Here is an 11,723-nt window from a genome sequence, read left to right as displayed (position 1 = left end):
GCACCCTCTTATTTTGTTTTTGGGAACTCACAGTTGTGGAATGAAGCCTAGCGTGAGATTTTTTTTTATTTTTTTGGAAGTGTGATTTTTTTTTTTGGGCTGGGTGAAAGTCCAAAAACTCTTTGCTGCTTTAAATTAGATGAATCATTTCATTTTCTCCTGTGTGTTTGCTAAACTAATTAGCACTGATTTGAGGAAGGGAAGATGTCCTGAGGTGTGGCAGCTGAGGCTTGGAGAACCATTTCTTTAAAGATATGTAGCCACAGGTCACATGCTTGGGCTTCGCAGATAGACACTTGAGAAGGTGTAGGTACACATTTTTCTTGGCTGCAGCCACCTACCCTCTTGTCTAGCTTCTGTTCTTAAGTCCTGGGTAAGTTGCACTCTGTAATTCTGGATCATACACCCGCCTCTTCCATCCATCAGAACCTTCTACCTTTGGTAGTTAGTTCTCATACACACTGTTTTCTCCCTTATCTGACCCTCCACCCCGCCCATGACCTTCCCTGATCCTCCATGACCCTCCCTGGCACTCTATGACCCTCCATGGCCCTCCCTGGCCCTTCATGACCTTCCCTGACACTCCACGACCTTCCCTGACCCTCCAAGACTCTCCACGGTCCTCCACGACCCTCCCTGGCCCTCCACAACCTTCCACGACCTTCTCTGACCCTCCATGACCTTCCTTGACCTTCCCTGACCTTCCCTAATCCTCCCTGGCCCTCCACGGCCCTCCATTCTTCACTGACTGTCATGCCACTCTTCCTTTCTCCTGCCTAGCCTGACTGTCAGTCTCACTCTGACGCTACCTCTGTCTTCTTTTCCTGCTCAGGAAGTCCTCTGAAGCACCCAACGCCAACTAGACCATAAGTCCAAACCTCAGCTTCTCATTGCTGGGATCACAGGCCTTGCACATTAGTGCCGTGATTTACTGGGGTTCATTTATGTAAGCACAAAGAGGTGGGCTTCCGGGAAGCCAGACATGCAGGAGCCAGGCATCCAACCCCTGGTTGTGAGAAACCAGTCATGCGGGAGCCATGCATGCATCCAGCCCCTGGCTGTGGGAAGCCAGTCATGCAGGAGCCATGCATGCATCCAGCCCCTGGCTGTGGGAAGCCAGTCATGCAGGGTCCACACATCCAGCCCCTGGCTGTGGGAAGTCAGCTGTGCAGGGTCCACGCATTCAGCCCCTGGCTGTGACATTCCAGGCTCCTTTTACCTGGTACTTTTCCCTGTCTCCCAAGCTCTCTCTGACCTTCTCCCTGAAGGAAATGCAGCTTGCTACTTCTCCCTGCTCCACATTGTCCCTATGCTTGGTGGCCTCTGTCTGCCCTTATCCAATGGACTCCTAACAGGATGACTGCTTGTTCTCACAGATTTCCCAGCAGACCTCTAAACAGTACCCCTTTAAACCCAGTGCCTGGGTGGTAGAGGCAGGCGGATCTCTGGGAGTTCAAGACCAGCCTCGGCTACATAGAGAGTTGTAGGCAAGCCAGGCTACATAGTGTCTCCAGAAAACAACAAAAAGCAACATAGGAAAAGGTTTATTTTAACTGACAACTCAGGTTACAGATGGTCTATCATTTCAGGAGACTCACAGCTGCAGAAACTCAAAGCAGCTGCTTATAGCACAACCACAGAATAGCAGAGAGTGATGCTTGCAAGCGTGCTTAATAATCTTAGACAGTCCAGGGTGCTGCTCGCTTTCGGGTTAGGGCTCCTATGTCTTTTAAGGCAAGCAAGATAATTCCCCATAGGCATGCTGTCTCAGGGGGTAAATCACTCAGTGCTTGCTGAGTGACTCTGAGGACCAACGTTCAAGTCCCAGCACCCACTGAAAAAGTAAAGTGTAATGGTGTGTGTTTATAATCCCAGCACTAGGGAGGCAGAGACAGCAGGACTCCTGGGGCTTACTGGACAGCCAGTCTAATCAGCGAGGCCCAGGTCCCAGTGAGAGACCCTTTCTCAAAAGGGTGGGGTGGATAGCACTGGAGAAATGATACCTGATGTCCTGTGCCCCTACATGTGTACACACACATGCACATGAGCACCCACGTGTACACACACACACACTCCTATACACACACACACACACACACACACACACACACACACACAAAGAAGCAAGTGAGGGCTGGCGGTGTGACTGGAGCAGGGTTTTTTCCTTGAGTGCATGATTGCAGGGCCCAGGCCACAGAAAAGGAAAAGAGAAAAGAGGGTGTGTCCCTGCTACCAGGTCTGTGAGCCTCGAGCTCTGGAGAGAGACTACATCCAAGCACGTTTCCCTCCTGCTAATTATTAGATCACTGTGTATCAGTGCTGGCCTCCCAAGCTCAGGTGTTGTAACTAGGTAACAGTGAGACCAAACTGATCCCAGGACCTCACTCAGAGACACCTGAAGAAAGTCTGTGACCCAGGATGTCACCTGGCTGTTACTCAGCCTGCCTTGGGCAATTGAAGTCATCCAGAAGATTTCAGTTCTTGCCGCACCCTGCACAGAAGACATCACAGTTGAGAGCCCAGGAACAGCTGCAGGCACCGGTGGTGACCCCAAAGAGACATTTTTTTTCTTCCCCTAGAACAAGGTGTTATCATTTATAAAGACATGGCGGATTGGAGGCCTGTGCCACGAGGGGCAGTGGCGGGTCACTAGAGGTCTCAGAGGGTCCCTTGGTGGGTGGGAGACTGCGGCAGGTGAGAGACAGATGTGCCATGCAGAGTGAGTTTGGGTATAGAGTTTATTTAGTGGGTTATGGAGGGGAAAGGGAAGGGAAGAAGGGGGGAAAGGGGAGAAAAGGAGGGAGAAGGGAGAGAGGCAAAAGCTGCCTCTCCAAAAGAAGGAGAGAGAGAGAGAGAGTCAATCCACTTGCCAAAATGGGGGAGGTTGGGAGTGGGTGGAACTTGTCTCTTAAAGGGTCAAGGTATCCAGGTGACAAACCAGGCCATCAGATTATAACACAAGGTCTCATTCTGTAGCTTTAACTGTCTTGGAACTTGCTCTGTAGACCAGGCTGACCTCGAACTTGCAGAGATCTGCCTGCCTCTCGAGTGCTGGGTTTAAAGGTCGGTATCACCACACCTGGCTAATTAAAATATTTTATTTACTTATCTGTGTTTTGCCTGCTTGTATGTCCAGGTGCATACCGTGTACTCTTGGAGGCACTCTTGGTAATTTAGCAGATCACAGACCTTAGTACAATGGATTCCATGATGGAACTGCCATTCAGGATGTAAAACTCCGCACACAGAAGAGAGGTCAGATCCCTGGAATTGGAGTTGCAGGAAGTTGTGAGCTATCGTGTGAGCCTGGGTCCCCTGAAAGAACAACCAGTGCTCTAACATCTGAGCCATCTCCCCAGCTCCAACAAAGGCTTATTTTTAAATTTTAATTATTTATTTTTATGTGTGTGGGTGTTTTGCCTACATGTATGTCTGTGCACCATTGCGCACCTCTGCCAAGGGGAGGCAAGAATAAGGCATTGGATTCCCAGAGTCTGGAGCTAAAGAGAGTTGTAAGCTGCCATGTGGGTGCTGGGAATTGAACTAGGGTCCTCTGGAAGAGCAGTCAGTGCTTTTAACCACTGAGCCATCTCTCCAGCCTAATACTTACTCTTGTTGGTGCCTCTATTTATACAAGAATTCCTGGCAATTTCTTATACCCATGCTGCCAGAGGAGGAGGCAGGCCCTCCCACTCTCTGGCCCTCCCTATCACTTTTCTTCCTGGCAGAGAGCAGAGCCATGAGCTTGCCTGAGCACATTGTGCCAGGGTATAGTCACCAAAGTTAAAAGATTCCAAGGTTTGCTAGAACAAACTGACAAAGACAAATTTGTTACAGAATATACAAACTCACTGCATCAGAAAGGCAATCCGTGAAATTACCCACTTGGCCAGCAAAATTCATAACTTGTGTGTTTCTGTTTGTATAGAGGAGAACAGGGACGTAGACAAATTTCAGGGGTGAAATTGGTTGTGGGGGGATAGTGACCCCTGGAGGCAGGAGTTAGCTTGTAAACACTGTATTGGTGGCACTTCTAAGTCTGGTATTATGGATGGACCCCAGGGCCTCACGTGCTGGGAGAGTGCTCTCTGAGCCACACCCCAGACCCAGGGCTGCTTTGTTTAGCTTGCTGAGGTTTTATTTTGGTAATTTAGCAGACCACAGACCTTAGCACAACGGATTCCATGATGGAACTACCATTCAGGATATAAAACTCCGCACACAGCCCTACTTGCCACAATGAGAACAAAGAGCTAAACCATCAAAGTTCATAGTTCTGGGAAAGTCTCTAAATGTATCTTGCTTTTTGGCTTCTGCAGTTCAGAGTCTGGCTAACTGCTCTTGTTCACTGTAGAATGTCAACCCAGAACATGGTTTTTGTGCTTAAAAGCTCACCCTGAGAAAGACTCGGTGCTTCACGAGGACCCCCGGGCACAGCAGTGTAGTCGCCAATGGGCTAAAAAAGACTATCGGCTTACACCTGTGCCCAAGTAGCCCACTCGGGTGGATACCTCCCACGGTAGCTGTCCTGATTAGTTACTTTGTTTTGTTTGTTTGTTTTCCCAACTTGACACAGGCTAGAGCCATTTGGGAAGAGGGAACCTCAACTGAGAAAACGCCTCCATTAGATCAACTACTAGGCAAGCCCTTGCAGTATTTTCTTGATTGATTGTTGTGGGAGGGTCCAGCTCAAGTGTGGGCGGCGCCAACCCCCGATGGGCGGTCCTGGGTTTAGGAAAGCCAAGGGAGCAGCTAAGTGGTCTCTGCCTTAGCTCCTGATGCCAGGTTCCTGCCTTGAGTGTCTCTGCCCTGGTGTCCCACCACGATGGACTGTAAGCTGAAACATGAAATAAATCTTTCCTCCCCAAAACGCTTTTGGTCAGTGTTTGTCGCAGCAGTAGTAAGCAAACTAAGACATGGTTATTGAGACAGGCTCTCATGTAGCTCAGGCTGGCCTCAAACTCACTATAAACCTAAGGATGACCTTGAACTCATGTTCCCTCTGCCTCTACCTCCCCAGAGCTGAGATTACAGGTGTGCACCACTAGCCCCAGATGACTTTTTTTTTTATTGTGTTGTCTGGACTTTAATCAAGCTTCACAATCAAGTATCCTCCTGCCTCTGTGGCTGGGATTGCAGCCCCCCCCCCCCCCCAGCCTCTGGCAGCCTTCCTTTGTGTAGACCATGAGAGCACAGGTACAAGGCGGCCATGTTTCCTTGCTCGGGGCTGCTTTTGTGAAGATAAGATGCCAGAGAGAACCACTCACTTGGGCTCTCCCCTTCATCACCCCCTTGGCTGCCATCCCAGGAGGAAGCACAGAGCGGCCTGAAAGTCCTTGTATGATCAGCTGAAGAAACACTGAGGGGAGCTTTGAGGGTGAGTTGGCCGCAGGCTGGGCATAGATCTGGGAGGAACTGCTGTGAATGTTTTGAGTCAGGTCCTCATTCTGTAGAGTTCAGGCAGGCCTAGAACGCCTGGTCATCTTCGTGCCAAGGCCTCCCAGGGTTGGAAGTACCAGTTTGTGCCACCATACCCAACCTGAAATTATCGATGGGTGACCTTCAGGAAAAGCAGAGGGCAGTGCTTCTCGATGTTTGCATCAGTCTTAACCAATCAGAGATCTGCAGAAATCCGTTAGCATCCTGGTGCCCCCTGGGAACCTGGCACAGTCACCTCCCTGCATATGGCAAGCAGGCCCTAATTCGTACACAGGTGCAAAGGTCCCTTTAAGAGACAAGACCCACCCTGAGCTCTCTCTTCCTGGCCAGCTGAGTCAAGCAGGTCTCTGCCTCTCTCCTTCTTCCTCTTCTCTCCCTCCCTCCCTCTCTCCTTCTCTCTCTATCTCTGTGTCTCTCCCTTCCCTCTCTCCTCCCTCCCCTCCTAATACCCTCTTTTCAATAAAATCCACATTCAAGTTCTCTCTGCATGACATAGGCTGTCAGCCACTGTGGTCCTCACCCAAACTGCCAAGGTTCCAGATTGCGCCATATCTTAACACAGACTTTATAGGTCTGTGTGCCTCTGTGCCTAATAATCAAGATTTCCAGTACTGGAGGATCAAATCCAGGTTCATACAGATGCTAGGTAACAGCGCTACCACTGAGCGGCAATCCCACCTTCTCTTTATTTCTCTCGCTCTATTTCTCCCCCCCCCACACACACACACACACTCATGGCCTTACTATATAATCTAGGCTGGCCTCAAATTCACTTGCCTTCCTAGAGGTGGGATTCCAGGCATATTTGTAGTACTGGTGAGTGAACCAAGAGTCTCCCCCATCTAGGCAAGTGCCCACTGCTGAGGGCACCCCCAGCCCTCTTCTAATGTCTGAGACAGGGTCTCACTAAGTTACCCAGGTTGGCCTGAAACTCATCCTGTAGTCCACCCAGACAGGACCGGAACTTGTTTGCTCCTCCTACCTCAACCTCCCAAGGGGTTAAAGGTATGCATCGCTGTGCTCAGCTACAAGACTGCCTTTCCTACGATCCCCTGCGCTGCTATAGCCCACAGTCTCAGCTGCCTGGGGGAACTCCCACCTCCAGGAGCCCTCAGGGTGTGGGCTGTTGCTCACAGTCTGGATGCAAGGGGGAGCTGTGTAGCCCCCACAATGCCGATGGCTTCCACAACACAGTCCCCAGGCCGTGAAGGTGGGAAAGGGACTTATCTGGCTATAGCTCTGTCCTGTGCTGGTGGATGATGTATGGCTCGGCAAGGCTGTAGGGTTGTAGTGCTTGCTGATCAAAGTACTCTCGGGGAACACACGTGCACTCCCTGTCTTGCCCTCCTGCGGCCTTGAAGCACACACCGCAGTTAACTCAGGCTCTCAGCGCTGTGAGGACCCCTTCCCTGAAGAGATGGAAACCACGTCTACCTCCGCCTCCTAAGGTCCCACTTAAATGGAATCATGTGACAGTCTTCTAGGTGGATTTTTTTTTTAACTTAGCATCATGCTGTTTTAAAATATGTTTTCATTGAAACAGAATTATACCACTTTCCCCCTTCCTTTCCTCCCTCCTGACCCTCCCAGGTACCCTCGCTCCAACAGCAAATCACGGGGATTTGCTGCCTGTTTGGAAATGCTGGGGATCGAATCTGGGCACCATGAATGCTTAGTAAGTGCTCCGCCACTGGGCAGCATCCCCACCCGAGACGAACCCATTAAAGGGGCTAAGATGGGGTCACATGGCCAGCTCAGAGGGTCAGAGCACCGGCTGCCCGATCACCAGCACACGGCAGCTCACACCACGGATAACTCGCGTTCCAGGGGATCCAGGGCCCTTCTGACCTCCTCAGATATATACTTACGCGGCACACAGATAGGCATGCAGACAGAACACCCTTACACATAAGAAAAATGTATAAAGTGTTTCAAGATGGCTGAGAAGGTACACACCTGTTATCTCAACACTGAGGAAACACACCAGGCTGGGGTACGTTCTGAGGCCCTGGCTCAAAAAACCAAAAACAGCAGCAATATCCCAGAGACAGAACACGTGCTTAAACATGCCCAAGGCAGTCCTGGGTTCTGTCCCCCAACATAACCATCACTAAAGGGCTAGAGAGAGATCTCAGTCATTAAGTACTCGTCTTGCCAGCCTGAGTACCCGAGTTCAATCCACAGAACTCCTGTTAAAAAACTGGGGAGGTGGAGAAAGGAGGATTGCTGGGGTGGCTAGCCGGCCTGTCTAGTCTACGTTGTGAGCTCCAGGTCCCAGGGAGATGCTTCCTCTCAAAGGAGATAGGCAGTGCTTCTGAGAATGACAGCCCAGGCTGTCTCCTGGCCTCTGCAGGCATGTGTACACACACGCGCGCGCACCACACGTGCATTCAAATAAAAAAGTAAATAAATAAATTAAGTAAATAAATATAACTCTTTTGTATTTTTTTAAATATATATTTATTTTTTTATTTTGTATACAATATTCTGTCTGTGTGTATGTCTGCAGGCCAGAAGAGGGCACCAGACCTCATTACAGATGGTTGTGAGCCACCATGTGGTTGCTGGGAATTGAACTCAGGACCTTTGGAAGAGCAGGCAATGCTCTTAACCACTGAGCCATCTCTCCAGCCCTCTTTTGTATTTTTTAACCACAGATTGAAAAGTGATAACCTTGGGAGGGAGGGACGGCTAGCGAGATGGGTCCTCTGTTAAAAGTATTTCCTGCCCTTCCAGAGGCCCCGAGCTGGGTTCCTAACACCCACGTCAGGCATCTCTCAGCAATTTGTAATTTCAGCTCCAAAGCAAAGCTGATATGTCTGGCATGCAAGGGCACCTGCACACACCACACACAAATAAAACTAAAAATAATAAATCTTAAAGAGTTATCTATAACAAAGAGGCTGTGCTTAATCATCAGAAAACATGCTGGTTGCTGAGGAACTATGACAACATGGCTCTCATGCCCCAGGCCCGTGATTCTGAGGAACGCACCCTTCTATACTGTCCACTGAACTCCGGGATAGATGAGGTCAAATTCTGTTCTTGGTAGAAAAAGAACAGAGCAAGCTGATCGTGACATGGGAAGTTCCCCTCCAGGGGCTGAGTCAGAGCGTGGACAGCAGCCTCCCTGCTTCAGAGATGTTGATCAAAAGCGTGGACAGGTGCTGAGTGTTTGGAGCAGACTCCCTTCCTTCCTTTCTCCTCCCTCACTACTCAGCGTTTTGGCCTTGGGTTCTCCTGGCCCAGGGACACACCCCTGCGAGGTAGAGCTGGGGGTAGGGCACAGGTGAGGAGATGCCTGAGGCAGGCATTGGACTTTAGACATCTTGTGTCAACCCCTCTCTAGACAAAGTGCGACCCAACAGCGCTGCTGAACAGAGTGTGCATGATTGGACCTCGTCGTCATGATCCTTTCCTTATCGTGACGGCTGCCTGACCGACCGACCGCTACCAGTCCCTGCCTCAGAGCAACCTCTAGCACACGCCTGCCCACCTCAGTTTGTACCCTCAGGTATCCAGGGCTTTCCACAAGGCTGTGTCTGTGTATACATGCTGCTGAATAACCTGCCATGCCAGCCCTTGACATAGAAAGACAACGGCTAAAGGAGAGATGTTTGTGCTTGACTAGAATGCTATATATAATTTGAATGTAAGCAAAAGTGATTGCAATTGTGATAAGGTAGGAGCCGGGGAAACCTCCAGCGGCATCCAGCAGCATGCTGGGGTCCTCAGGCCACTCACTGCCAGGGAAGACTATACCATTGGCTTTAAAATCTGCAGGGGTGGCAGTGTGGCACAGTGGTAAGAGCTGTGGCTACCTTCACAGGCATGGAAAATAAAACCAAACCTGATCACATCTCTTCCCACCCCCTCCAGTTAGTTGAGACAGATAATCCCATCTCTGCAGTGGAGGCAGGGGGACCAGGAGTTTAAGGTCGTCTTCCCTACATATAGCGTTTTAGGCCAACCTGGGTGACATGCGATAACCAACCACCAAGGGACTGGAGGTATGACTCCGAAGGACTTGGGGTCAGTTCCCAGCACCCACATGGTGGCTCGCAACCATCTTTAACTCCTGTCTGAAGGGTCTGATGTCCTCTTCTTGGCTCCTTCAGGCACCAGGCATGCACGTGGTACACATATATACATGCAGGCATAAAAGTTAAATAAAAAAAATTAAGTTTTTTTTTTTCAAAAGAACAACCTCCGCCCAAGGTCACACGTTGTATCCTTTTATTAAATGCTTTCTTTCCCATTTGCAGTGCTGCAGGGGAACCCAGGGCCTTTTTCACAGTGGGCATCTGAACTACACGCCCGTTCCTTTTTCAAACGTTCCTCTTGGAGACCGAGTCTCAGGATAAAGTCCAGACTGGCTGCTACTCAGATCTTCCCACCACAGCATTCCCAGTCTTGGGATACATATATACATATATGCATATATACATACACACATACATACATATATACATACATGCATGCACACACATGTACATACATACACACACACACACACACACATATATTTGTCACACTGCCCAATGTGATAGTTTTAAATGTCAACTTATGTCAACCTAGAATCATCTGAGTCAAGAACCTCGGCTATAGAAGTGCCCAGATCAGGCCTGTGGGCATGCCTTTAGGGGACTGTCTTGACTGTTGATTGACATGGGAAGTCCCAGTCCATTGTGGGCATTCCCTAGACAGGAGCTCCTGCACTGCACCAAACAAGAAAGGGCTACCTGACAGCAGTAGATGGCTTCGGGCCGCTTGTTTCTTTCTGCTTTTGACCGTGACTATGACGTGGCTGACTACTGACTGAATGCCTGCCCTGATCTCCCCTCGTGATGTACTGTGACCCAGAAGTGTAAGCCAAATAAATCTTTCCTCCCCCAAGTTGCATTTGGTCTGGAATTTTTAACAAAGCAACAGAAAGGAAACCAGGACTCCCAGCTTCTCCAAATTCTTAATGCCTTCCCTATGTTCCTATAGAGAAGCAAGCTCCTGAACTCAGGAGACAGAGGCAGTTGGATCTCTGTTAGTTTGAGGCCCAGCTTCATCTACATAGATTCTGGACAGTCAGGACTATATAGAGAGACCCTGTCTTAAAAACAAACACAAAACAAAGCAAAAAGGTTCAGAAAGCAAGTCTATAAGCCCCGCCAGTTGCCTGCCTGCCCATCTTGCTAGTCTCCTCCTGTTCCCTTTTTGCACTTCAGATAACCTGATTTTGCAATTCCTTCTTAGCAACACACACACTTAGTGTATTACCAATAGCTTAGAACATACTGTCCCCTTCCAGCGCCCACCGCCACCAGAGAACTCTTCACTTTCCCCTACTTCCAGCTCAACTCCTACCCCGACTTCCCCACCCCTGCCAAGGGCCATTAATAGCCCTGAGTTGCTCAACGTGTTGTGTTGACGTGTTGACGTGACTACACTCAGTACGTGACTATACTCAGTACCCCGCTTTGTTTCTTGTCAGTTGACTTGGGAAGAGTGGCCTCAACTGAGAGATCGCCTTCATGGCTTGTGGGCAAGTCTCTGGGGCATTTTCTTGAATAATAATTCATGTTTCGAGGGCCCGACCCATTATAGGTGGAGCCACCTTTGGGGCGGTGGTCCTGGGATGTATAAAAGAAGCTTGCCATGGAGACCAGACAGTAACCAACCATGATCCTCCATGGTCTCTGCTCAGCTCCTTTTCTACGTTTCACCTTGAGTCTCTGGCTTGGCTTCCCTCAAGGGCACTGGTTTCAGGAGGTGTAAGATGAAATAACCCCTTTCCTTCCTAAATTGCTTTTGGTCGTGGTCTTTATCACAGCACTAGGAAGTAAAGTAGGACATTCTGTTTCCCCAGTGAGAGTCCGAGCCCCAAGAGGCCAAGCCTATTTTTTGTACCCATTACCTCTCCTCTCTGTGTAACAAAAGGCCCAGTAAACACCAACATTGACTTACAGGAAAATCGTACGTAAACTCGCAGCCCAGGAAAATCAGCTCCCAAATTCTAAGTTTTCCTTCTCCACCCCCGCCCTGCCCTGCCCCTTCCTTTCTTGCTTGCTTTTTGTTTTCGATCTGGTCTCACACAGCTGTGGATCCAAGGGTGACCTTGATCTGACGGCCTGCCTCCGCCTCCCCAGTGCTGGGGCTACAGCTGTGACCACACCAGGCAAGACAACCGTGCACTGGCAGTTTCTAGGTTGTCTTACTAATGATTTTGGAACTGAGATCTGAGACCTGCTTCTTCATCCCAGAAACTCTTGGCAAAGTTCTTTCCTCATTTA

Source organism: Myodes glareolus, chromosome 6 (assembly GCF_982192425.1).
Source record: "Myodes glareolus chromosome 6, mMyoGla1.1, whole genome shotgun sequence".
NCBI lineage: Eukaryota > Metazoa > Chordata > Mammalia > Rodentia > Cricetidae > Myodes > Myodes glareolus.
This window is presented reverse-complemented; position numbering follows the sequence as displayed.